The sequence below is a fragment of the Podarcis bocagei genome (assembly GCF_964188305.1).
Source record: "Podarcis bocagei genome assembly, chromosome: 9".
Lineage (NCBI taxonomy): Eukaryota > Metazoa > Chordata > Lepidosauria > Squamata > Lacertidae > Podarcis > Podarcis bocagei.
Window position 1 is genome coordinate 41,982,983 of NC_138134.1, and position 24,290 is coordinate 42,007,272.

The 24,290-nt window shown below is 40.3% G+C and overlaps 1 protein-coding gene across 1 annotated transcript in view; it reads left to right on the forward strand.

The window, feature by feature from the left end:
- Positions 1-643: 643 nt before the first annotated feature.
- The window catches only part of TTC29 (tetratricopeptide repeat domain 29), a 204,516-nt gene continuing 180,869 nt past the window's right edge, over positions 644-24,290 (forward strand). Inside the window, exon 1 of the mRNA XM_081208438.1 lies at positions 644-654. The gene's annotated coding sequence lies outside the window, so the exon portion shown is untranslated. The remainder of the gene's footprint in view (positions 655-24,290) is intronic.

Here is a 24,290-nt window from a genome sequence, read left to right on the forward strand (position 1 = left end):
AATTAACGGCTTCAGCATTTTGTGCTGACAGGACACCCAATGTGTTAAATGGCAGATTTGGTCCTTCTGATAGGCAGCCTGCTGGCAAACGCTGCTAAACATAGTCAGACATATCACAATACAAGCAATGGGGAGTGTGGTGTTTCTCTGACAGGAAGTGAGCACTGTGCACTACAGACATTTCATTTATCAATCTCATTTTGCCCAGAGACTGAGCTGGAGTTCTTTATATTTATCAGCCAAAATCAGTTCTCCCCAAAGGATCTGCTACCCACGGAATCATTTTGTCTGATGGCTGCTGAATTTCATCATGGCCTAATCGCTGGATTATGACATTTTGCAATGAAAGAGGAAAAACACTGACCAAAAATGCAGAGATAGGATTTCCAGAGTTCAACTTACACCAAGAGGGACAGCTCTGCCTCTGTACATCACTGATCTGCGTCAGCCATGATGATGTTATTAATTTGGGAGGGGGCAGATCTCTTTAAATTACAGGGTCTAATAAAAGTGAGATTTAATCAATGCTTGGAACATTAAACGGAAAGTTAGGCTTTAAATAGCTGGACTCAGCTTTCCCTGTCCAGGAAACTGCCTGGCAGAGGAGCCATCAAGAGAACCCAAATTTGTGGTGAGCTTGTCAAAAAGAACAAGGTCTTTATAGATGCACAGGAAAGAGTCAACACATGATTTAAGTGCATTTATACAGCCAGCTATTATAATCCAAAAGAAATGTACATACCTATTTCTCAGTAAGACATCTCTACAGGTTTCCTTAGGTCATCCGTATATAGGTATCTTTCCCCTCTGGCATATTCTAGACTTCCTGGGGCTATTCAGGGATTGTAGGACCCCAAGTGGCTCACCTTTCACATACCTGATCCATATTAATTGGAAAGTGTGATGTAGCCAAGGCTCGTCACTGGTTTGCTCCTTAAGGCTGGAATATAAAAATTTAAAGAACATGTTAAATACTTAGGCATCCCGCTAAGTGTTTATGTCAGATCTGTGAAGCTTTCCAGAGCTTTATAGATGACACCCAGCACAGAAACAATGGACATTTCTGCAGTGTTTATACTTCAGCCTTCACCATCCTCCAGCTGGCTGGGGCTCATGGGAGTTGTATTCCAAAGCATGTTGAAGGCACCAGGGTGGTGAAGGCTGTCTGTTCTATATAGGTAGAGTCATTTGTGGGAAATATACATAATCTCGTTTCACACAAATGGCAACACCTCATATAGAACTTCACTCTTGGGTACCCGGAAGTCGAAAGGAAGAAGACAAGACATTATATTTATACGCAACAGTAGCCACAAGGCTATCCAAAACAATGGGAGAAATTGGAAGGATCTCAAAAGAGAAGATAGACAGGGACTGGAAGGTGTTCATATTGAAACCATATTGAAAAATCAGAAGTCCTATTAGAATAAACAAGTTCCGTTTTAAATACTGAAATACTAAATAAGATGGATAACAATGTGTAATAGAAAAAGAAGCATGAAATTAGGTTAAAGGTATGTGAAAGAAAGTAACAGAAGTGGGAAGAAATTGCAATTGAGTAGATTGGAAGTCTAACACAAAGGTGGGGTGAGGGGTGGTGGATGGTGATGGGAAAAGGAATTATCTGTGGGAATGAGTGTAGGTATGTTTGAACATTTTTAAGGATTGTATGAAATGTATGTTTGTATGCTTGTATATTCGCAATATGTGTGTATTAATGCTGAACTATTTTAATAATAGAAACTTTTTTTAAAAAAGAACTTCACTCTCTAACAGTCTTTGACAACCTAGTGCCCTTCACGTATTTTGGACTACAACTCCCATCAGCCCCAGCCAGTTCATCTGATTATGTATATCAGGTTATATATGCATCCTACACCATGGCAGAGTTCTTTACTGGAATTTTAATTGCGTGCCTCCTTGTGTGATAGATAGCTTTCTTCATTCTCCCACAGACATTCATTCTCCTCCTCAGCAGTTTACAGGCAACTTCCCATTTATTTGGGGGTTATGTTCCAAGGCACCGAGCATTTAAATGAAACTGCGTATCTTGGGAACACCTTTGAAAATGCCTGCAAGCACCCTCTAAACCTCTGGAAACCCTTGGAAAACTCTTTTAAAAAACCCCCATCAAATTCCACCACAATCGCTCCCTCCAAACCTCCTTGCTCAAACTCCAGCTGTCCACAGGCCTCAAAGGTCAGTGCAAAAGCTCCTGGGATTGCACTTGCAAAGGCTTGTGGTATTGCTAGACACTATTTTTGTGCCATTTTTTGCTAATTTCACATTTTTAAAGCTGTTTTTGCCCCTTTCATGCCACTATTTGGTTCATGGCAATGAGCACATGTGCGGTGGTGCGTGCCTCAAACGTACGTAAATGGGAACTTGCCTATAAATGCAATGCCTGTCTCTTGGAAGCTTATTTTTTTGCTAAACCAGATGCAACTTTAATCAGCATCTGACTTCCCTTCCTTGTTGTTTCGCTTTACAAAAAAATATATAGCCATGCTCTCCCCTGATTCAGATCTAGACTGTCCTGTGGCAGAGGAGGGGAGTGAGGCACACTGTGTTCAAAGTGTGAAGCACATAAGTGGCATAAATCAAGTGAAAAACGGCTTGCCCAGGGATAAACTTAGACAGGGCCACCCTTACTGTTTGGCAGAGTGAGGCAGCTATCTCAGGTGGTAGATGCTGGGAGATGGGGTGTGGGACTGGGTATTCTCTGTGATCTGCTCTAGATATCCTTAGTAAATTGCTACCCTCGTGCATAGCAGAAGATGCTGGTCTGTTGCCAGTGGTGAAATAAGATTCATCTGGAATGGGGGGGGGGGACGGACGGACAGGATTTTGTCCTTCATCCTCAGGCAGCAAAATATTTCAGGCTGGTCCTGCTGAAAGAATATATGTGACTGATTTTAAGCACATGTTGTTCTGCTGTCATCACTCTGTGTACTTACTACAGCTATGTAACTCTGCAAAGTTGGCTCACAACTATTGTGCCTCCTGTTTGTTGGCGGATATGATCTATCAGCATGTAATCATGCCATTTCTGTTTTTCCTGTGTTCAGTCTTCCTTAAACATAAAGGAAACTTGATGAATCCCTCCTGTTGAAAATGCCTTTGGATTATATCGGAAGACAAGACAACTTTGATCTGCTTTGAGCTTGGATGGCTCTTTTGATATTTCAGAAGGAAAGGCTGTGAAAGTTATGAGTCTTTATCTCTTGGAAGGACATCAAAACAAAACCCACTAGAACACTCAAGCTAGGATTGAACTAGATTTGAGTGGCTCCTTTTAAAGTTAAAAGCAGGCTCAAGAGGCCCTGCTTTGGATTGGGACCTGGCGTGATACATGAAAGGGGCACTTTAACCCTTCACCCCCCCATGGTATAAATCTGGATTGTCCCCCCGCCTTCTATTTGCATTAGAAGGAAAGTCTACTTTTGTGGCTGCTGTTTACTTTGTAAATGTGATTCACTCGATCGGAGCTGGTGCCTGATGTTGCCTACTTTGTCCCCTGTATCACCTGGCTCTGATTGTGGAGATACTGATGGAAACACACATAATATTGTGGGGTGCCTAGAACCAATGAGGGCTGCTCCAGTGGACAAATAGGACACCAACCTGGAGCCCTCCTGTCTTCTTACTTAAAACAACTTCAAGGGGTGGTCCAGGACCCCAGGCTGTCTGCTTTCTCCTCCTTGATCTCAATTTTGCTCTCTTAGAGAACCCAGGAAGGAAAAGTGTCAGTTGACTGAATGTCACTCCTTAGCACCACTGCTCAGCCTTCCAGCATTTTTGTAGGGTAACCACAACCCATTTGAAACATATGAGATTCAAACAGGCAGTAAAGCCTTTTAGAAAAAACAGCAAGCATTTATGCAGCCCAAACAATGCAGAATGAAGCACTTCAGGGCAAGTGTCTTTGCACAGGGCAAACGTCTTTGTTCTTCTGCAAAAACGTGGCATTAGAATGTTCAGTTCCTGGAGGAATGTTGTTGAAACAAGTTTCTTCTTCTGAACTTCCTAAAAGAAACAATCTGTGTCTACAATTCCAAGTGCTTCTGTTTTTGAAAAAGTGACACAAACCCACTTCGCTGTTGCAACATTAATAAAGAATTACATGCCATTTGTATCTATTTACACAATGTATTTAACCTGTCTCCGTGTAGTTGCTGAGTATTCAGAGGCTCAGACATACAGAATTTGCCATTATAATGTACAAATATTATCAACTGAGATTCTAAGTCAATTGCCATCTGAAGGTTTATATTGCTTCCTGTTGGCTGCTGGTTTTTGTATTAGAGTAGTAATGGAATTAGTATTTCATAACTATATATTCTAATATTGTTGTGGCTCTAAATGTTGTTGTAAGCTTCTTTATTGAGAAGCTTTCTCAAAAAGGCCAGGTAGAAATTCATTAAATAAATAGCTGCATATACATCTGAAAAAAGAGGGACGCGGGTGGCGCTATGGGTTAAACCACAGAGCCTAGGACTTGCTGATCAGAAGGTCGGAGGTTCGAATCCCTGCAATGGGGCGAGCTCCCATTGCTCGGTCCCTGCTCCTGCCAACCTAGCAGTTCGAAAGTACGTCAAAGTGCAAGTAGATAAATAGGTACCACTCTGGTGGGAAGGTAAACAGCATTTCCGTGCTCTGCTCTGGTTCGCCAGAAGCACCTTAGTTATGCTGGCCACATGACCCATTGGCTCCCTCGGCCAATAAAGCGAGATGAGCGCCGCAACCCCAGAGTCGGCCATGACTGGACCTAATGGTCAGGGGTCCCTTTACCTTTATGTCTGAAAAATACTTACTTGACTTACAAATTTTCCCAGTTGGGTAAGCAAGCACATTAAAGATTTAAAATGTCAAAAATAAGAAAAATGGGGCTGAAAATTTTGACTGGAATATCCATGCAGGGCAAGGTTTGGGATGCAATCCTGATCCCAGCCACTGCCCAACAGGACTTTAACAAAGTGGTGGGTCCATTGACACATCCTTGGCCCTTCCTTGATGCCTTCGCATGACAGCGGTGGGGCTGGCTCAGAATTTAATGGATGCCTCTGATCACCCCCCACCCCCACCCCGCGGAGCTGACTGTATCGTGTTAGTGTGGCCTGTGCTGGCTACTCCTGGAGTAGAAACTTTGGGTTGTTGTTGTTGTTGTTAATTAGAAGTAAGATACTAATCCAAGTTATTCTAACCCGAGCTTTCCAGGAATACTATTTATTGCTGAAATTGTTCCATGCAGGACATTAATTAGTCTGTTTCTTGACAAAACTCTGTGTAGCTTGAGGAAAAGAGGAAGAAGGGAGAAGCTGTGCTGTGCTGTGCTGTGTGAAACATTTACCCTTTTAGCAGAGTTCAAAGTTTAAAATGTCTGGCTAAGCGCCTAGTTTTTGTATGGCTGTTTGTTTTTGTCAACCCCTTATATTATATCTGGAATGATGGCGAAATTGCATGAAGAGAAAGTGAGAGATTGTGGGAAACTCTTGCCTGGCAAATGGTAGTAAACAAATCATTTTAAAAAGGGAGACACTTTCACTCAATCAGCTTAAAATGCTCTTGATAAAGAGGATGCAACAGGAAGCGAATTCCAAAATGAACTATAGCGTGAAGTCAGTAGCTGCCTTTATGTATTATATGGGAAAGTTCCTACTCTGAGAGGAGCCTACGTGTAGGTTTTTGGTTAGCAGACCTGGATGTCAGGGTGGGCCAGGGTGAAGCTATGTGATTTCAGGAATGGCAACTGCAGTAGCTCTGTCCTCCTGCCCCTTTGATTGCATGGAGAACCTCCAGAACATAACCCTCCCACTCCACACAATTTGGTCACTGCCTGTATATTAGACCAGCAGTTTCCCAAACTTTCTTTCCCTATGGACCATTGAAAAATTCCTGATGTTCATGATGGACCACTTAGTGCTAAATGCTGCATGGTTTTTCGTTGTATTTTTCTAGCTTCTTTTCTTTCCTGCATTGTATTCTATTGTCTTACAACTTGAATTTATATATAAATTATAATAATAAAAATTACAATACAAAATTAATAATCAAGGTGAATATTTAATGTGCTACTCCAGCCGTTCACAGCCACTGCTCCTGCCGTTCTTCACAAAAACATTGTGGACCACCTGAATGAAGCTCATGGGAAACTGGTGGTCACAGTTTGGGAACCTGTGTTTTAGATGATTGAGATAAATGTGGTACTATACTGAATATTTTTCACTGGACTGTAATAGGATCTTGTGAAATTTATTTGAACCAAACAGAAGTAATATTATGGCAAAACCAGGAAGCACTCTGAACAGGAAACTACCGTACAACTTTGTGACTCCCCTCTATAAGACGGGGGGGGGGAGAGAGAATGGTGGGATTTGTAGTTTGTGAGACTAACTCCCCAAAAGTAAAACTCCCAAAATTTCTCAGTTGTTCCCCCCCCCCCGGCATTTCCTATGCATGGGCTGGAGGACAAAACAGGATTTGAGATGATCATGCTGATAATAAAAAAAACTGAGGTGCTAGACACAATTATAGCCAGTACTGCTGATAGGATCTATAGATCTAAGAATGTATGTGAGTAAACAAGTTAGGTTTGGGTCTCCAGAGGCAATAGAAAATTGATAATATACATATGCCAGGAAAAGTACACTTGTTTCTTCCATTCGTTTTAAGACTGAAAGCCTCAGTTACTTCATATTTTAGTTCTTAAAAACCAGGTTCGTTTTGCTTCGTGTATTAGCTTTTCATTTGTTTTGCTGTTCCAATCTGTTGTCTTCCACCGATTCCAATGAAAAACTCAGTTGCTTTTCTGCTTCTGTGACTCACTGTTTTCCTGGGAATTGGCCTTTTTGAGCATTCTACTACATCCTGCCAATGAATCAGACACACACCCCCTCCCCAAATTTCAGGCAGTGAGAAAACGGCTAGCTCTGTTTTAAGAAGTAATTTTAAAAGACACAGAGACAAAAATAATTTCATTTTAGTCCAAGCGCTGGACATCAATAGCACGTTAGCAGGTGATCCTTTCAGTGATCCTCTTGCCTCGCTGTGGAATGGTGAGGTGAGGAGGGCTCCTGAGCGCCGTCTCTGGTCCTGTGGGGCCCACGATGCCCCTGGTATTCTAGGGAGCTGCGTGTGATGAAACAGGCTCCCCATCTCTGATTTAGAGCCTTGTATGATTTCATCGTGAATTTCACTCATATACTAAAATCACTTAGCCTTCCAACAAGGATGTCCCTCAATTTCCGGTTTTAAAGCCCATAACACACACTTTGTCATGTGCTATTAGTTACAGAACATGTCACAGGAGGACAAATGGTGGTCATTAGCAGAGGTTCCTGGGATGGTTGTTTTTGCTATCTCTCTTTTTCCTTTTGGTCCCCTCACATTTAACAGCTATTTCATGTTTTGCCTGCAGGCTAAAACCTTGACTTATGCCAGAAGCATTTCTACTTTCTCTGCTATACACACCCCATGCCTCCCCCCCCCCCATTAACACTTTTGTTTTTAAAATAAAATGGGGAAGCCGTGTGCAAAACAGAGAATGTAATTGATGTTGAACACTTGCAAAATAATTGCATTGGATGAACAGCTGGTTAATGCAGTGCCAACGAGAACGCAGAATCACCTTCAGTTTCCTAGAATACAGGTAAAATAAAGTTAGGGAAAGCTTGTTAGCTTGTTGGAGTTGGAGCACAGATTCCAAGTACATATTGTGAAACTTGGCTAAAGTCTGTCTATCTGTTTGTGTCGTGTGTGTGTGTGTGTGTGTGTGTGTGTGTGTGTGTGTGTGTGTAGTTGGGGGGGATTGGTACAAAAAACGAGATGCTGGAACTCCTATATGCAGAAAGTTTCATAGGTGCTAGTGCAAAATGACTGCCATAAGAAGCAGGGAAAGAGGGGGTGGTACTTCATACCTGTGAGTGCTGTCACACACAAAAAGTCATGAATTAGTGTAAGATCTGCTATGTAGCTCTGCCTCACTCTGTGCAATAGAAGCATTGGTCCTCCTAAGGAGAGATTCCATTCATAGGTGATATCCCCAGGACAGCTTCCAACAGCACAGGGCCAAACTACACATTCTTTTAATCATGTAAGTGCAATATTTTCTTTTTACAAACAGGTTGGGACCCTGGCTTGGAAGCTGTGGGCTGTAACCTCTTGCTCCATGTTGTGGTCCTGATCTGGATCCGAGCCCCCACGTCTGCATACTTGCCTTGGGGACAACAGCTCCTCTTTGCTTTAAAGGGTAAACCACATCATTAACGCAATGTGTAGTTTGGTCCAAAGATACACTGGACACAGAATAAGTCAAGATGGTTTGCATCTCCTTAAAAAGAACAAGTACAGAACACATTAAAAGTCCTATTAGTGCAAGCACGGTCATAGGTGTTGTTTTGTTATGAACTGTTTATTATGGTTCTCAGTCATGTACAAATGAACAAAATGTAAAACATTAATAAGGTTATTCTCATGTATAGTCTCCCACACCCTTGTGCGACTATACCACCTCTGGCTCCGGAAACTGGAAGAGTAAATTAAACATAGGAAAAAAGGTAAAACTTTTGTAAAGGAACGCAATGATTTTTCAGCTGCTTCTCTCCTCAGCTGGCATACAACCCTAAGTGTTTGCCCCTCATCACATCTATAAAATTGTCTTCCTTCTCATGTTTTACCAATGTCCCTGATCTGTGGGCTCCTTGGTCTAAAAAGGTTTGTAAGCCATGATCCCATGGAGATTTCTTTGATTTCAAGATTCTTAACCTCATTGTGACTTTGTTGCTTTCCAGCATTTAGGCACCCATCCTGCATATCTTGGGGATTATTTAAAAATATTATGCCAAATGCAACAAAACTGTGGGTGTCCTCCTCTTTTCACAGGGTATTGTGTTCATGTCTCTTTTTTTCTGCACCTGAACGCTGCAATTATTTTGTTTCAAGTTATACTACAATGCACATTTGCTTGCAGTTTGTAGATGTGCTCCTACTGGCCACTGGATGTCACTATTGGTCTTTGCTAAGTAATTCTGTAAAAGTTTCAGAAGATCTTAATATGGTAGAAGAACAAAGATTATTCCTGGTTTCCTGACTACGGTGAGTATTGTTATTATATTCCAAAATGTGTATTTGTAAATAACTGTGGAGAAATACAGAATAGTATATTAGATTATATTTGATGTAACAGTGAAGCAAATTGAGAAAAATATTGTACATGACTTCATGCACATAGGTAACAGGCTAGTAATATTTCCTGTAATGTTGTCTTCTTGGGATTAAATTGTCAATAAGAGTGCCTGAAACCCATAACGAAACCTGAAAATAAACTGATTATTCTTCATGCATCACAAAAAAACCTTACAAAACAAGTGGAACCAATCAGTACAAAATTAAAGCAATGATAACAATTCTGATATGGGAAATGATTCTTAATTGAAACTTGGTGAGGTGTTTTCAGCCTGTCACAGTGCCAGCAATAACTCTGGCATTTTAAATGTGGAACATGTTCAGATTTCTTTACTGGGCATCACTGTGGGTGTCAGGAGTCAGTCTAACAGAGACCATGATGGCATCTAAGGAAGAGGCTTGGGATCCCACAGAAGGTTCCAACACATCTGAGGAGCCTTTTAAGTAACCTGGATACTGGGAAATCTACTTACTAGACTTCAGATGACTATGGGATGGTCTTATCCTAGTAATCATTTCATGTGGAACTGACACAAGAATCCACAAATACTTGAAGTTCATCCATTTTCCCACTTTGCTATTCACAATTTTGAATTGGAAATTTCAGTGCCAGATACGGATTTTGAATGTGATGCTTTCAGCTCAGGATTATACATTCTATTGCTTTGGACTCATTTTGATTTTGACAAACTTCAGTGTGGAACATTTTCCTGAAATGGAGAAGTTTGAAAACCACTGTGGTACACCATTGCATGTCTGCTGTCAAGATTGACGAATACGAAATGTTACGCTGTTATAGATCAACTCCCAGGTATGGAGAAAATATCAGCTGCCATATATCATACATTGAAATTAAAAAACCATTGGATGCCTAAAATAGTGACATTTAATATTCAGAGAATTTTTGAGCACCCAGTGGACTTGTGGATAGTGCTTTTATTTTAAATAATGGCAAAGGAGATTTTTGAGAAGCATCTTTAGGAGCAAGTTCATTTCAATTCTGAACTGTTAACAGCAATCTGAGGTATTTTTCTTGTATAAACGAATTAAACACCACACCTTTTTTCCTAACAGGTTGCAGCAGTTAACAACAAATCACAGCACTAATTTTTGACATGTTTAAACATGTTTACATCCTTTTTGGAATCCAGAGATGTTGACTTCTCAACCTCCTCTGACAGACATTTTGGAACTTAAGGAAGAATACCGTACATTTTTTTCTGCCTGAAGCAAAGGAAAAGACGATTCTCTCTCTCTCTCTCTCTCTCTCTCTCTCTCTCTCTCTCTCTCTCTCCTTGTACAGAATCTGACCAAACTGGCTGTTGAATCTTTCTTTGATAACTCAGGTAGAATGGTGGCTGGACTGCTGCTGTTTTTTATCAGCTGCCGCCTGAGGCAGACGCCCCACTCTGCCTAATGATTAGGGCTATTCCTACTAAGGAAGCTGTGCAGTGAAGCCCTGGTAATAGCAGCCACAATCTAAACAGTACCTGTTGATCTGACCTCAGTTGATTGTCAATGATGGCTACATGGCCACTTTAATCTATAAAGACAGTTGCCCTCAGTGCTCTGACAATAGTTTTTTCCAGTTTTGTTACCCATCACTGCACTTTTTGACAATTCTAATAGATCTTTTCTGGAAAGGGATGCTCAGAACTATTAACTCAATATTAATATTTCATATACAAAAATGAAATAAAGCTGAAACATTTTGTTTTCCTTGCCATGTTAAACAGGTTTCTAAGCCATGCTTTTAATATTTTTTAAATATATATATTTTACTGGAATTTTCAATACAGAAAGAAATGACATATACAGCAACATGCCATCAAAATTAAATAAGTACATCAAGACAAGATAAAGCATATATATAAGGTATAACAAGAAAATGTATAAATAAAGGAAAATGGAGCTTAAATATACTTGTAAAAATGAAACCAAGAAAATCATTTCATTTAAGAAAATGGAAGAAGGGGGGTTTTTCAGTAAAAATGTTTCAGTATGCTATGGTGAATAAACAAAAAATAGCTGAATTAAGGGCATGTTATGTAATCAGACAAGAAAAGGACAATATGGTAGAAGCATGTGCTAAGGGAGGCCTCCCATCATTCTTTTTACTTGATGTATACTTGGAGGTCACAACCATTCTGCACAGAATGTATCTTTGTTGGATTTTAACTTTGTCAATTTTTCCATCCATGCCAAACTTGGGCATAGCTCAGTCAAGTTTCCATTAATCTGCTTCCAATTATGAGCCACCACAATGCATGTTGCTGCAAAGAAAGAGCTTTAACAGGTCTTTTTTATTAAAAAAACAACCAACAACAATCTTACCCTTGTCAACAAATTTAGAGAGCAATGCCATGAGTTGGTCAGGCATTAAATTCTGTCCAAGGATCGGCTGGATTTCACAAAATATATTTCCCCAAATATTCTTTGATCACTGGACATGTCCACCACATATGGAAAAATAAACATGCCTATCTCTCCATACCCTCTCCAGCAACTGTTACTTTGAGGAGTTCCACTTAAGGTGTGGAGTTGGGTACCATCTTTGGGCTCCCTTGAAGGAATGACACCAGAGTTTGTCCAAGGAAGAGAGAAATGGATTCCACTCTCAGATCTGAACCTATTTTTCAGAGCCAAGGCTTTAGATCTTTTTTTAGCAAACCAATGTTAACCTTTCCCCCCACTTTCTCTCTTTAATGGAACACAGTTTGTCTCTCTCCCCATGTCCTCATTTTGCAATTTGCTCTTTGCTCTGCAGTGAAAAAGGTCAAGAGTAAAGGCATTAGAGACAGCAAATGAATGCAGATCCCAGCTGAAAGGAACGGGAATCCATAATAGTTTCCAGCATTTATAGTATGAAAATTTTGGTGCAGTTATATTTATTTTTTTTGTAAAATGCTATGTAAAAATTAATTGTTAATCCTGTTAAGGGTGGATGAGTGCTTTTCAAAATAAACAACAAGTTTGTTTTTAAACCCCACACAGACTCCCAGGTTGCTAGAGAATCTTAGCCTTCTCCATTGGCATTCTGCATATGAGAAGTTTTTCCCTGCCTGTGACCATATCATGGAGGGTCAGGAATGCAAGAAGTTAAAGTGTAGAAATTATATATAATTTGTAGCGTTCTGTGTTACCTTTGTTTCTTCCAACCCTGCTTCCTTCTTAAGGGCAACAATACATTTTGCTATGATTGGTTAACTTTTCTTTCACCCAAACCCTAATCTGTCTTCCATTTTAAGGGGGGAAAGTGTGTCCTGCTATGATTGGTTAATCTTTGTTTCACTCCACCTTGTGACCTGAAGCAGTCACACCATTGCATAAATTTTACAAGTGGGCTATAAATGTGCAATTAACTATTATGTTAAGGCTCTTCAACTGGGTTCAATTGGGCTTTTATTCTGCATCTTCTGGAGGGTAGAGAATTTTCATTTCAAAACACAAATCAATTGTCTGGTGTTATTGATCTTCCAGTACTGTGTAAAATCTGAGTTATCCTTGTACTTCTTTATCAACTCAGGCAAATACTAGAAGCTTTTCTATATTTGAAAAATCATCCTGATATGAGCAAGTTTGGATTGTGACATTGTAAAGAAATCTTACATATTGTAAGAGATTTAAAAGACAATGTACAGCAGATAGGCTTGTTCATAAATCACTGGAATCTGAAATATGAATGTAATTTTAAACTGTATATATTATTTTCATTGATATAAGTCTGACTCATTGCTACAGTTGAAATTTTCAACTATTGCATATTTGCTATGCTACACATATTTGGGTTTAAATATAGGATGATTTAATAGTAAGGTTTTTTATGTATTTTAATAACTGTAATTATGTAATTAAAATAACATTGTAATTAAACAACAACAACCTCTGTTTCCTTGAATTCAGTTCCTTGTGTCTGTCGACAAACCTAACTTCTGATTAATCATACTGGTCAACATAGATTCTGATGGGCTTTACTCACTGCATCTAAATGCCTTGTTGGTCTTGGTTACAATGAACTCCAGGGAAATTGGAAGGTAGCAGAGTCATAACCTATTACCCTAGCTTGATCTCTCCCCCAGAAGATTCCTAGAAGAGCTCTATTCAGATGTTGTATCATTTGTGTTAAAATCAATGCCCTGGGATGAGGGCATGAGTACTGCCTCACCCACTCCCAGTGTCCCTGTTCCCACTGGCTTCACTTCTAACCTTCTCAGGAGCAGTGCAAAGGTCTGAAGAGAGCTTCTAAATGCATTCAATGAATGTCTCCAAGTAATAAGAAAGAAGCCTGGTTCCTGGTCATGGGGAGGCTTCAGCTGCACTTAGAAACCATCTTTACAGCATCACCAATCAGAGGGACTATGACCTGGACACTAGTTGCAGACACCCACCCCACCCCTGCTTCCTACACTAGTTGATTATAACACAGATAATGTAATACCCAGAGATGCCTTATTCCCGGGCGATGGGGGACATTCTTGAGGGATGATGTGATGTGTCTAGTCCCAGTGATATAGCTGGACACCCATCTAATTTGACTTACCTGAGGTGCCAGGAAATGGTCATTGGATGCAAAATTATTGAAAGAAGTAAACGCAAAGAAACATTTTGAATCAGCCAGCCCATAGAATTTTGGTTTTCTTAGCACAGTATTGGGATTCCTTGAACAATTTGGATTTCCCTTAGTTCAGTGTACAAGCAGCAGTTTCTGTTTATATGCAGTCAAGACGGCAAAATGATCTGAAGAACAAACCAGCATTTGCCTAGCCGTAATACTTTTTCTTTCTTTCTTTTAAAGGTTTTGCCCTGGCTAAAGTTATCTTGTTCTGATTGAGCATCTTTCCAGGAATTAGGGCACAGTGGGAGAAGATAGCCCAAACTGTCTTGCTGTTTAAAAACTTTTATAAAAGTGCACGCACGCACACACACAAATTATAGAGAATAGAATCAATTTTCTCAGTAGGGAAGAAAGCAGGGATGTATTATTTAAGAAAGATATACAGCCAATGTGATAAAAGTATCTTTCCACCACATCTTTTGGTCAGGTGCTCTGTGCATATAAATGTTTCAAGTTAAGCTTTAAGATCAAGGGGAATTCTGTAGGGAACCCGAGTTCCTGGAGACCTGCTTGCTGGAACAACTCGGCAGCACTGACTACCCTTTTTTATTATTATTTCATTATTAAGGATGAGAGGATGAATCATTTTCTGGTACACATTAGTTCTTTGCCCGCCATTAATTTTCGCCCATGATTCTAAAGAACTCTAAAGAAGCAAAGTGTGTTGGATATCTTGCACAGATATTTGGCCTAAAGGTTGGGTTAGCTGCTTCCCATGTTTTAGTACAAAGTTTTACATCAGTGGCTTGGTGGAAAATGGGTAAGATTTCAACTTTTCGCAACAAGTAAGGCGTTGTCAGCCTCCGATCACACTCAAGCAAAATTGTATTCAGTGTGTGTGTGTGTGTGTGTGTGTGTGTGTGTGTGTGTTATCCTCACTTTCATTCTGTGTCTTGGGGAAGATGTTATTTACTTATTTTTGGCATTTATACGCCACACAATTAACTATGTCCTCTAGGCAGGTCACAAATTAAAATCAACAAAATTCAAATACAAGCAACAAGCTGCTAAAAGAGTCAATACGAAAGCAGTACTAGCACAAAAAATAGCACAAAACCATGAAAAACAGCAGGGCTTTTTTTCCTGGGGGTACACAAGCAGCACTTGCATTTAAAAAGGGGGGGTTAAAAGTGTGGCACTTACTGTGACAACTTCATGGTGAATACCACCACCTTTTTTTCAAAAAAAGCACTGTAAAACACAATCTTTTATAACACTTAATCGATAAAACCCTCCAAACAGTTTACATAATGCAATACAAAATATTCATTAAAATACAGATAAATGTTAAAAACAAGTTCACATAAAATTATTTAAGTAGAAATAAAATTAGCAGGTTTAAAACAAATATATATAATAAAACTCCATGTCAAAATTACTTGTAAAAGAATGTCTGCTTAGCCTGACAGCCCAAATGTAGAAATTATTTTTATATTTTAACCATGTTTAATGAGAAATGCCATGTATGTTATAACTACTACTTACTGGACTTTTTAAAAAATAATAATAATAAAGTGCAATTAAGTTGCATCCATGCATTACTTCTAAATCCTAATGACTTCTAAACTCTGGCCTTGGGTAGACCTGAAGCATTCGAACACTTTACAGGAAAAGTTGTGGCACCTACTGATTCATCCTAATGCTCGGAAGGAGATGCCAGGGAGCTTTGGGGGGGGGGGACAGAGGTGATCGCATTCTGTATCATTTGGAGAATTTACACACCCACATTTTCTCTTACACTGCCCTCATGCAAAATGCAAAGCTAACAAGGACTGATCCATATTCCATGGAGCTTAAGAAGTCGACTCTCTCTTCCGCTGACTCTGGAGAAGAGCAATTACAGTGACGCTTGATTCCACTACACCTGATTTTTCTAAAGTAACAGTCAGTTGTGTGTGTGTATGAGAGAGAGAGAGAGAGAGAGAGAGAGAGAGAGAGAGAGAGAGAGAGAAAATCTTTACATTCTCCTTCCATTAGGCTTCCATTGCTTATCTACCCCCACCCCCAATTATTTAATATTCCACATTCCCATGCCTTAACACACCGTTACAATTCCAGTGTAACTTGGCTGTAACACTAATATATGTCTTTTGTGATATTGTTCTGGCATAGATGTTGGTAGGTATATGCCCTTCCAATCGTTTTATATATTTGGCACAGCAAGTCTTAAGGGTCATATATATGTACTGGATAGCTCAGTTGGTTAAGAGTGTGGTGCTGATAACACCAAGGTTGCAGGTTTGATCCCCATATTGGACAACTGCATCGTAGGGGTTAGACTAGACTAGACCTCAGGGCCCCTTCCCATTCTATAATTCTGTGATTCTATGAAGTGGACATAGAGTGGCCAGATCCAACACAGAGCGCAGGGCACCTGCACCTTTAATACATGTGTAGAAAGGGAATTTCAGCAGGTGTCACAAAATACTCAAATGACACCTATTGAAGTTCCCTTTTATTTGTATTTTTTAGCTTGGAATGGCATGAGAAAAAGACATTTTCCATGCTGCTCCACTAGCTGTGTGATCCAGCACTCAGTTGAGGCCGGTATTGTGCAATTACTCCACATGATGAAGATGCTGAACTGGTATGGTGCTGCCCAACTTTCTCACCAACTATAATAAAAGAAACTTTTATCATAAAAACATAGCTGCCTTAGAAATTAATGCATGCATCACTCAGGGATGGATAGCAAAGATGGTTTATTTTCCCTACCCTGGCTTTCCTATAGCTGACACTCACCAAATGATGACTTTTTTTTTCCTAGCACAGCTAAATAGTTGGTGTATTTAAAAATGAATAAATGTAAGATGAATTTTAGTAGGTAGGCACAGCATACCACAAATAAGCAAGAAATACAAGTAAGAATTTTAAAACGTGTACTTTTATTATGCATAGTTGCTTTTAAATTCTGTTGATGGGATCTATATTTGTTAATTTGCTATATTTAATAATTGTCTTTAAAGGTTGTTGACTTAAATATTTTATACTATTTCATGTAAACCACTTAGCTTTTTTTTATTAAGTGATTGTTACATTTTGTTAAACAATTTTTTGTTACACTATTTTATGTAAACTGCTTAGATTTTTTAAATTAAGTGGTCTATAAATATGATTTAAAGAATAAACTATCACTCTAGGCAAAACAAATGACTGACAATGATAAATTGCATTGGATGAAGATATCATATAGGTTTGTGTTTATTCCTGTTTCAAGATTTTGACGTTAATTTGCCAGAGGCATATTCCTTTTAAAACTCAGCATCTTTTCCTCAAAGGTTCATATATTGTCTCATTTTCATGAAAGTTCTATAGCAGGGGAGCTACAGTCTGGAAATGAAAGGTAACTAACCTAGAGCACTACGTGAACCTATTTCCTTTTTAAAGACAGCTTTAAGCAGAACAGTTTGGAGTCACAGCTCTACAAACTGAACATAGCCTAATGTTGCAATTCGGGATTTTACATTTTAAGGAAAATTTATCAACTTTCCAAAACAATGTGTGAACTGAGCACACAGACCGCCTTCAAAACTTGCACTTATCTGAACCAGATTATTTGTACTTATTGGTAAACCATGTTTCCAAAGATTCATATAATAGGGGAAGGTGTGAATAAAATTAATATATTACTGAAAATGACATAGAGAAAATACACAATATTAGGGTAATCTACTTGCAAAATCATTTATCAAAACTGCATACAAAAATGTGTTTCTTAGGCAAATTTTCACGAGGATTTGGTTGGTTGAAAAAACAACAACTGCAAATGGCTGCAGAAATGTAGAGATGGGGAAAATAAAAATCTGAGTGGCCTGAAATTATCAGATCCTTTCACCCCTAGCTGCAATAGTTCATATTTAGGGAGCATTTGATATCTGTTTTGTTGACCAGTCTCCCTAAACCCTTATGGCAGATAAATCTGTCTGCTTTAAACTGACCATTTGGGTGGTCTGCCAAAAACAGTGTAGAGTGCAGCCGTGCAAAGTGGTGAGAAAATGTTGTCAGTGATTTCTGAAAACAAATATTCATTTTAATTTATAACTGCTCATGCTGGGAAATACCATGCCTTTCCCACTCCAGTGTATTAGGCATTGCCCACATTACTTCAAGTGTTGCATTTTTGTCCATCTGCAATTATTTATGACACTCCTGTTGAAAAGAAAATGGGCCTCTCTAGGAAGCTATATAGGATGAAACAGAATTAAGGAAGTCTAAGTACTAACAAATAGAGATATTTAAATTCATTTTGTTCGCAGGATAAACATAGATAAAAGCACAGTAAATAGGAGACTAATATCCTTGGCACAGGAAGGAGACAGACAGTTTTCTTGGCCAAGTGCCTTTGTAGCTCTTTACTTCACCAACCAACTCAGAGTACATGCAATATATCTGAGTCTATTAAAAGAAGAAATGCGACAGTTCTGTTCTTTAAAAAGCTGTATCAGGATGAACAAATGTTTTGGGGAAGGAAAATAATCACCCATCAAGTACGGAATTAAGGTGATTTGGATTTTATCAAATACTATTTTACCGTGAAAGGAACAGGCCATAGCCCAGCACCCTATTAATCTGTTGTGGTGCACAGAGCAACAGGTACAGCTGGAACCATGGTCATGAGGTAAATGATGCATAGGAATGTAGGGATCCATTGTCATACTGGGTAAGAATATTGGACTGCCTAGCTAAGCACTGTCTACATCAGAGCTTGCCAACCTTATTGAGTCTGTGGACCCATTTGGAGTTTTGAGAGAGTGCCCATCGCAAAATGACTGCTGAAGGGGCATGGAAGGACACAAAATGGCTGCTGTGGGAGTGTGGCGTAACACAAAATGGCTGCCGTGGGGCATGGCTTCAATGCAGGAGATGGCGACCCAGTGCAAACAGGAACTGAGTAGAAGTGCTAACAGTTTCTCGTGTACTGCAGATGTTTGAGGGAATATTTACTGAGACCTCTCGTAGGTGCCATAGCAGGTACCAGCTGGCACACCAGCACCTGTGGGCACTACACTGGTGACTCCCAGTCTATATTGACTTACAGTGGCCCCCTACAGTCCCAGACAAGGTCTTTTCTACCTCTGCCTGGAGATGCCAGGGACTGAACTGTGAGATTTTGACCAGCTTCGGCCCATCTGAAGCCGGTACAGGCTCGTCTTATCTTGAGCCCAAGCAGAGCATCGTTACACAGCAGAAGGATAAGCAGGTAAATGTGCTACATTGCTAAAGTTTATTTACACTCTATGCTGAGAGCATACAAACATCCATCTTGCCTCTGTGAGAGCAAAGAAGCAACTACTCTCGGAAACAAAGAACACCGAGAGAAAACAGTGAAAACAGGAAACCAGTGTACGTCACATCCAGTCTCCCATTTCCCGTGGGAACCCAACAGTAACTCTGACTGTGGAATGTAAACAATTGTCTTGTGACAAGCATTTTGCTGCACAGTGAAGGAAGCAGAAACCAACATGAACCTGGTCCCTTTGGAATTCAAAGCATGTGCTCTGTGCTGAACTGAAGGTGAGTTATTCCTAGTCTCAAGCCATTTGCAAGAGCAGCACAATTCTTGTGTATTACCCAATAGTGACATCTTAAGAACTCTTCTTGCATGTATTCCAAACACATGAAAGGCATACACTAGGGGAGATGTGTTTCTCTCCAGAAGCTGAGAATGTACGTGCCACCTGGAACTAGCTAAAGCACATGAGGAGAGGGAAATTCGTCAACAAAATATAATTTGTGATGTAGTGATGTAATGTGTGGTTGTATTTAACTTGTTTGGTTCCCTTTACCAAGAGCAGGTTGTGGCAGGGGGACAACAGAATTAGACTGTGATGCATTTTGAAATAATATGAATGGTTCAATAGCCATTCTTGCATAGCTCTTTGAGGCATATATCCCATCTTGCACACAGTTCTTCAAAACACACAAAGCCAATCCATGCATCACAGTAAGCGGCATGCAGGATAGATTATGCTTGTCAACATGCTGTACATCACTTCATTTAGTGCTCCATCCCTTTCAAATTGAAAAATGTGGTCATTAACAGGATGACTTGCAGTAGGAAGTTACGACCTGAGCTGGCATTTATAGCAAAGCGGAATATCTAGCCTTGGATTCCTCTCCTACAGGTCACTTGTCCTGCTAGCAAACTGAGTGGTTGCTCCCAAGGGAAAGAAAATTGGCCCATTATGTCAGCTCACACTCCGAGAGAGGCTACCAATTTCATAGTTTTATTTGTACAGCATCTTCAGCTCTGCCCTTTCAGTGGGGTCAGTGTTGTAGCAGCTGAGAGAGAGGTTTCAGCTTTGAGTTGGGTGCATGTAGAAGGTTGTACCTGACTGTCAGGAGCAAATAAAATTATAGACTGGCCCATTTGGTGCTGCATATTTGAAAACACTTATATGATTTGTGCCTGTGTCTGTATGGATCATTGATTTAAATGTCAGGCAGATTAAAAACATCATTCCCACATGCCTTCATCATTATTCTAACAAGTATTCCTTTCATGTTAAAGAGCACTAAAGAATGCCAACTTTTGACATTACCAGAACAGCCATATCAGCTTTCATTTTCCTTTGTTTGGTTGTCAGGGAATGGACAGCACAAACTGTGATGTCAAATTGGTTAACTCAATGTTATTTTCTCTGTCTGCCCACTCCCAATCTCTTTTCCTCTATAATGACATTATATCATGTAACAAGATTAGCATTCGTTAGGAAAACGCAACAAAACATGCACACACACTTCCAAAAATGGTTTCAGAACTTTCCAAATATTACTTTGATTTAACAGATTCATTCTTTACAACCGAGATAGCAAGAATTAACATAATACAGCTGTCCTGCAGTTCCTGTGCAATATTTTGAATCTAACCAAATAAAGTACCATTTGGAGAGAAGCCGGATTATATAACATGTCCAAATGATCACATGATAATTTGAACAGACATATATATAGCTATAGTACATAGTGGTTGGGTTTTTGTTCCACAATCCAATCCTAGTTGAACTTGAAGCCCTGTTCATAATCCCAGATATATAGGAACAAGCTGAAGGGTTTCAGAGAGTAGCAATGAGCAGTGGTTAACTAAGCAATGCCAAGGCTAGTCCAATCACTTTGACCCTGACAGCTCCATCATGTATGCACTCACAAACCTTGATTTCAGAAGCAGCTCTAACAGGGGTTTGCTGCATGTTTGCTGAATGGGAGGGAAATCCTAACACTTTTATTGTGTGGGTAGACATGGAGACTGCTCCCTCCAAATCTTGCAAGCACATAGCTGCTGAGCACATCGCAACACCTGCTGCAGGGTCAGGCAATGGTAGCAGTGGTCCGTGCTGGGCACTGCTATCCATTCAGCAGCCATGTGCTCGCATGGTGATGAAATATCAGCACACACATTGTTATCTGATATGATTAGTGATCCTAGAATTTTTTATGTGAAATGTTGGCAGCAAACTTCAGTCACCCACTGAATTCAGTCACTTACTTCTCTGTAGACGCTGTCAGTTCTTCTATGCATTCATTGCACTACAGTCCTATAGCCATTTGCATGGGAGAAAACACCTTTGAACTTGATAGCAGTTACTTCTGGGTGCATGTATAGGATTGCCCTGTGGGTTACTTTAGTTAGAATACGACATATTTTTAAGCAAAGCTATTCATTTGTTGTTGAAACACCAAAAGCAAGCAGAAAGTGATGTGGATACAGAACCCAACTACCATGAACTTAAAAGTTGTTTTTCTCTTCTTGAGAGGATTGCAAACTATTTCGAAGTTTGACTCAATATATCACATTTCATTTCGGCAGTAATGAAAATAACTGATTTATGCAACCCAGTCAGCTGGAGAGAAATTAAATTATACAGTTAACCAAGATTCAAATTAATTAACACTAAAATATTTGAATAATGGACTCTGGGAAAAACAGAATCATGGTGGGAAATGCTTACTAATTACAACCAGGGCAGTTGCATGGAGAGCTGCTTTTTAAGTAAAGCTTCAAATTCCAAAGGTCACTATGAGTGTATTCAAGCAGAGCAAGTCATGTTCACTATCAGATCTGTTTCAGTAGTTTTATAGACCTGATTTGCTATTTCAGCTTTCAACAGGAACTTGATATATATTTTTAAAAGAAGCATACGGTGAGCTCTGTTCCTGTAATAGACTGTAGATACTAGAGACAGTATATAAATATAGAACTTGGCAGTTCATGTTCATTGAAATCTAAATTGTGATTCACCAGGTGTATTTCTCCTCTGTCCTGGGGCTCTCGCAAGTCATTCAGTTTCATCTCATGTTCGTGTGATTAAATCAATTTACTCTCTTGGCTTTTAATGCTTTGCCAAGAGAGCATGCCTCTGTCCACCATGGGCCTGTGCAATGAACAATGATACGGGGATGTCACATTGCCAAACGATTTAGCTCTTGATTCCCTCTGTGATTTTTATTTTGTCTCTATCCCTGTAGGTTCCTCTGGCCTTTGGCCTCTGGGTAGGATCACATAAATTTGGATTGGGGAGGTGGCTGAATAGACGAGCTCTGTAGAATGTGTTTGCTGTGTGTTGTGAGAGCAAAAGAGAGAAGCACCTGGGAAGCAGAGTTCCTTCTTTGTCTCGATGACTGAAGGAGGCCTGTTCAATATATGATGCAGATAATAAATATTACAAGTTGCATCACATGAATTGTTGACATCGGGAGACAACGTTAGGTACTGTGCTTTGTGAAAGACAATGATTTAATAAGGCAAGCATCATTATGAAAGGTAGAATGGCATGCAACTTCGTGCCTGAAAGAGTTATTTTGAGACACTTCCAGTTGTGTACATGGAAGTGACACAGAACTGTCTTTCAGTGTTACAGTTTCCCTAGATACTGTTATGGGGTGGGGGGTGTCAGTCTGTATGAAACCCTGGGTCCCCTTCCAAACCTGTGATCGTCTATCTCCAATGGTAGAATGCATAAGGAGAAGTTTGCCAAACCATGTCCTTTGTCAAGGTAATGGCTTTGGGTGGCTAGTTAAAAAACATGATTTAGCATATCCAAACAAGTTGCTCTCTACCATAGAACAAATGGCTGGGCCTTTCCCCTCACTTGGCTGGTAGGTAGAAGAAAATGGCCAGCATTGTTGTGTGAGAGAGCCGGATGCTGAATTCTCTAAGCTGCAGACAGAGGGACACATTTTGCTCTGTGCTGAACCTAAGCAGGGCTTTGGGGCTCCTCTGGAACCCAATGAAGAAACAAGATTTGTTGAGGTGCGGTGATAATGCTATGAGCCCCTCCATCCTATGCTCAGGTTGCATATGTGTAAATAAAACCACATATCCTAAAGACATTACACTCTTCGCTGACCTTCATTCCAGGGAAATCAAACCTGGGTTAGCGGAGGAATCCATGAACTCTCTCACCACTCAGCGACTCAGATGGCAAACTTTTTGCTTGCTTGTATTTGCTGAAACACTACAGTTAAAGCAAGAAGACTACTTTTCTGGCCTTTGCCACATGCTCTGTGACTGACATTGCATAAGAGCATAAGAATATCCCTGTTGGATCAGGCTAGTAGCCCATCTAGTCCAGCATCCTGTTTCTCACAGTGGCCAATCAAATGCCTATGATAGGCTTGAGAGCAGGACCTGAGCACAGCAGCACTCTCCCTGCCTATGGTTTCAAGCAGGGGAGCCAAGGGCCCCCAGGTTATGGGTGCCCAGTGTGTGTGACGTCATGATGTCATGTGCAGCATGACAATGTCGTGCCCCCACCTTGCTGGAACCTGACTTCCGGTGGCACCAGAAGTCAGCCTGCGAGACCTCGTGAGATCTCGGAAGTTGCATTGGGGGCCCTGAAGTATGGGTGCTGAGCACCCACAACAAAATGTTAGTGGCTGCTCAGGCACCCAGAGCCCCTATAGCCCCCCCTGGTTTCAAGAAGCTAGTACAGTGGTGCCTCAGGTTAAGAACTTAATTCGTTCTGGAGGTTCATTCTTAACCTGAAACTGTTCTTAACCTGAGGCACCACTTTAGCTAATGGGGCCTCCCGCTGCTGCTGCGCCGCCACCATGTGATTTCTGTTCTCATCCTGAAGCAAAGTTCTTAACCTGAGGTACTATTTCTGGGTTAGCGGAGTCTGTAACCTGAAGCAACTGTATTCTGAGGTACCATTGTACTGCCTCCAACCACAGAGGCAGAGCACAGCCATTGTGGCTAATAGCCTTATCCTCCATGAATTGGTCTAACCCTCTTTTAAAGTCATCCAAGTCTGTGGCCATCACTGCCTCCCATGGAAGTGTAGCCCACAGTTTAACTGTGTGGCATAGATTTGTATTTTGATTCTCCACCCAGGAGCTCAAGATTGTGTATGTTTTCCTACCCTTCCCACTTTTGTATTTTCAACAGCCCAGAGGATCAATGCCAGAAGATGGCGATGGAGGCAGAAACCCTGATCATGGCTTGGAGTTTATAAGGTAACAGCCCAGTGTGGTAGGCTAGGTTAAGTTAATA